Raw genomic sequence first — 4,638 nt, 5'->3', positions numbered from 1 at the left:
GCTCACACAATAAAATGGCAAATGAAATATGTGACAAAGCATGCACAACCAATTCTAGCATCTATCAAATAATTGGCGATGACTAGCACTACACCACAACACTTAATTGGGGGCAGTTAACTGCCGGGAGAAATACAAGAACAAAGGCAAATTATCTGCCGGGGATTTTACTACTGCCGGTAGAAGTACTTAGTGGCAAAGAAACTGCCGGCAGAACTGTAGGTTTTTTTTTTTGAGGGGTGGCAGAACTGTAGGTACGAGGGCGCACGAACTGCCGGAAGGATTTCCGTCCGTGAGGACACTTTATCTGCCGCGAGAACTAAGCACACGGCCCACTATCTGCCGGGAGCGTCTGTTTGGCGCGAGCCCGAAGTAATTGGGCCTAAATGCGCCGGTAGCGCGCGTGGACCGCTAAAAAAACAATTATAATCGTCGGCCCAACCAGATCTTCCCCAAATCGCCAAATCGAACCCTAGTCCACACTCCTGCTCCTCCGCCGCCCCCGTCCGCCGCCCCCCTCCTCCTCTGCTGCCTCCGTCCGCCGACCTAGGCGACCCCCATCGCTGTCGATGGCGCCCGGTGCGGCGAGGTCGACGCCGCCTCCCTCTCCCGCACCAGACCCCACGGAGGGAAGGGAGCCTCCTTCATCGTGCTGCGAGCGTGGCGACGACAAGCACTAGAGGGAGCCGTGCTTTTTGCCTCCTCTGCCGTCTCAGGGTCGTCGTGCCACCACCAGGCTGTGGCGCTCCTACTCTCCGCCGCCCTCTACGCTGACGAGCAAGGGCGGGATCCCCATCACGGCATCCTCCACTCCGATGGCAGGAGCGGTGCTCCTCACTGTGCTGGTACACCATGCTGCTCAGATCCGTCACGGTGGACTCGATACAGGTGTGCATTTCCTTACCAAAGGTGCGCACCTCTATTTTTCTGCTCTATTGGGAAGCTTACACCGAGCACACTACACGTGTATCCTCCTCTTTCCTGTAGCCTTCCTCCAGATGTTTTTGGTGTCTTACGATTTTGTTGGCTGCTCAGATGGGACGAGGCTGTTAGACTTTTTGGTATGAGTGAGTTCCCCTAACTTGTTTGGTCGATTTTTTGTTACTGCTACCCCAGATAGCCAGCGACCATGGCCTCTGGACTTTAGTCTGTTCGTGAGCCTGGAGAGCTGACACTTCTCTTTTTTGTGCCTACCTTTGGCCACATTGTTTCTTAGCATACATTCATAATCTAACATTATATGTATGATTTTCTGTTTTGCCTCTGCAGGGCAAGAAGGAAGTAGAATGAGGCGCACTCTTAGGAATCCTCTGTCCTAAGAAAGAACATGGAAAGCGCACTCTTGGGAAAAAGAAGGAAACTACAATCTAGCAAATGAATAAAGAAACAGAAGCTTGCTCACAAAATTTCGCATAAGTGGTAACATTTCTCTTCACACGTATAATCTGATTTTCAACACTTCAATTAGAAACTGCAGGATTGGAGAGGGGTGGAGAGCATTGGCTAATACAAGTGATTTTTTTTCAAGAATACGCAGAAGCATGTGTATTATATATTAATAGAAGAGAGGGGTGGAGAGCCCCATCCACGTTTTTACATCCATGGCCTTAGGCTCAAGGTTCACCACACGGATTACTCACGAACTACCCGCCCCGCCTATACAACCTAGCGAACAGCCCCGAGACCTCTCCACGCAAGAGTCCTGCTACATGCCATGCTAATAAAAGTGATTTATTTGGGAGGAACACAAGTGACCTTTACCTTAGTTATGCCAGCTCTATTTTCTTTCAGAAAATCCTTTTTATGGATTGATGGTGGGACTTGGGAGCCACATATACATGCGTGGAGGCTTCTCTTTGCATAATTTTGTTCTAGATGCATATACTTTTTTCCTCTTAACTGGGGGCTGTTTCAAAAAGGAAGCACCTCATGTGTAAAAATTGGCTGACATGCCTTTTATTATTTACCATTTTCTATACAGCCTGAATGTACTGGAAGGAACAACATTTGTGAGTTATAATCAGCTGTAGTAATCTTGTTATAGACATATACACACTGAAAGTCTGAAAACATGCTAGTAAAAGCTACTTGTTTGAAAGCAGCACTATGGTTTATATTCAGTCAGAATGTAACTGCCACGCCTTTGATTGCTAGATGAACCATGCTCTCATTCAGACAATGGAGTGGGACTGCAATGCCATTGAATTGAGTGTAAATATTCAATTCTTTTATTTAAATTGTCAGTGAGAGGGAGAGACAGAGAGTTTGTTTCTGTAACACCACTTAGTTTGTTGAAATACTTTCCTAGAGCGATCTAAGTTCACATAGGTGCCATAATCCTTGCTTAAACTTTCATACTCTAGAATACAAAATAATATTTGTATGCTTTTGCAGTTTGCACTATTAGCATTATTTCCTGGATAAAAAATTCTTCGACAACCAAACACGACTAATATATCTCTGACGTGTTCGATGTAGATTTGTTTATACATATCTTGAACTGTACTGGAAGGTATTAATGTTTGTGAATTCGTACTCAGCAGCAATAATATTGGTATAGATACACATGGGAAGTTTGAAAACATGCAGTAGAAATACATGGCAACTGCCATATGTAGTTGTATGCTACTTGCTTTGAAAACATCACTATGGTTTGCTTCTTTGCTTGCAAAATGATTATTATGCCAGTATGTATTTTCTATGTGATATTATGTCCATTTTTGTGTGCTACAGTATAGATCATTTAACAAAATTATTACCTTATAGCAGTTGTACCATCTTATCTGTTCAGGTTGGCATCATCACTAGAAGATCTTCATAGTAATAACACAATCAAGTGAGGGGAGGTTTCTGATCTTCAGAGCATTGCAAGTTTGGTTACTCTTCTGCTGGAGACATGTGGCCCTCTTCGAGTAATGCAGATTCACAGGATAGTGCTGAGTCTGGTATTCAAAAGACATCCCATGAATATGGTAATGTACTAATGTCATCCAACAAACGGCTGAGCAGAAAATGTGATAATGCCATTGTCTTATTGGACATGGTTGTAGCCATGAGTCAAGCTCAAACAGTTGGTGTAACTTAGTTGTAAATTATGTTTATTGATGTGGTTGGATGCTACTGAACAAATGTATGTATGTTGAAATGTTGAAATTTTAGTATGAAAGTGTTTGAGGTCTGCTATTGAATCATGAGTGAAATTTTGTACAAGGCCTGAACATTATTAAATTGGGAATATGTTGGCCAGAATAGTCTAGGTGAAACAAAACGTGATGGCAGATTATCTGCCGGGTACACTTGTGTATGATGGCAATGGAACTGCCGGCATGTATATTGTTCAGGGCAGATAAACTGCCGGGAAAATTTATCTGCCGGGAGAAGTTATTCCCGGCAGCTGTTCTCATGGCAGTTCTATCTGCCGGGAGAAATCGACTCCCGGCAGTTTACCTGCCCTATTAAGTGTGTTCTCCCGGCAGTTTACATGCCCTTGCGTTCGTGTTGTGGTGTAGTGTAGGTCATCTATATATGAGTATATTGACTTAGGAGTCAAATGAGAACATTTGATCATAGGTCATACTCATCGTATAAGCACAAGTGGGGTTACCACTTTTACATAAAGCATTGTTGTGTTCACACCATTAGAGTTGCTTTAGCTCAATTTTTTAGAGTAAAGCTCCCCCTAGATGTGATATCCCCCCTAAGAGGGATGAACTAACCTTGGGTTTTGTCGATGATGACTTCATGTAGGTGTTGAAGATGTGGATGCTCAATGTTGGTGTAGATCATTCAGAGCAATCCATTGGAGTGAGTTGCACTTTCAATACCTACACGGGTTAGTCCCACAAGGAACAAGCAACGATATCCATAGACATAGAGTGATGCACACACAAGATGATGTCCATGAAAGCATTAGGTTACCTTGTCCCTTGTCTTACCAACAAGAGGGTTTGTGACTCCTTGGACTAGTGCATGATATGGAAGTTGTTTGCACTTGTCCTCGCCAAAATGATAAGTGAAGTATGTTGGCGGAGTCACCCTCAAGAACTCTCTAGTTCTTCTTCTTTGGGATCCACATCATCTTGATGGGAATCCTTGGAGTTGTAGTACTTGATGAAGTAGACTTGATGTAGTCTTGGGAATCCACTTGACCAAGGCCTTAGGAGCTTCTTCAAATGCATCAATCTCCTCTTGAAGCTTGTCCTTGCCTTTTTGCTTGTGGTCTTGTGGTGGAAGATCATCTTGAGCTTGTGTTCCCTTGAAAGAAGTAGGATCGTACTTCTCTTGTTGAGGAACAAACTTTGTCCTGGGGTATTGATCTTCTTCCCACTCAACTCCATTGGCATTGAACTTTCGTTCAAAAGCAACACCTTGATTCTTCTGGTGCCTTCCTTGCTTGCGTACAATCTCCTCGAATTGCTTACTTCCGGCAAGGCTCTTGTAAACACCTTTCTCTATAATTCCCTTCAATAAGCTATTTTCTTGCTCAAGTGTAACTTGGCTAAGAGAATCATTAGTGGAATCAAGAGAGCTACTAGAAGCAACAATATTGGATTTAGCATGATTATTCTTACTACTAGAAGAAGAATCTTTCTTGTTCTTGTTACTAGACTTGACTTGTGGCATGTAAGTAGATAAGAG

The 4,638-nt window shown here is 43.5% G+C and overlaps 1 long non-coding RNA gene across 2 annotated transcripts; it reads left to right on the top strand.

Annotated features, from left to right (window-relative positions):
- The first annotated feature begins 483 nt into the window (after positions 1 to 483).
- LOC119278128 lies at positions 484 to 3,188 on the top strand. Of its 2 annotated transcripts, XR_005137597.1 has the most exons (3): positions 484 to 1,061; positions 1,270 to 1,419; positions 2,792 to 3,188. It is a non-coding gene; the product is annotated as an uncharacterized LOC119278128 (long non-coding RNA). The 2 variants fall into 2 exon arrangements; XR_005137596.1 differs by having other exon boundaries at positions 484 to 1,419.
- Positions 3,189 to 4,638: the final 1,450 nt, after the last annotated feature.

The sequence above is a fragment of the Triticum dicoccoides genome, chromosome 3B (genome assembly GCF_002162155.2).
Source record: "Triticum dicoccoides isolate Atlit2015 ecotype Zavitan chromosome 3B, WEW_v2.0, whole genome shotgun sequence".
Taxonomy (NCBI): Eukaryota; Viridiplantae; Streptophyta; class Magnoliopsida; order Poales; family Poaceae; genus Triticum; species Triticum dicoccoides.
Note: the sequence above shows the minus strand (reverse complement) of the source record. Positions and strands in the feature narration are given on the sequence as shown.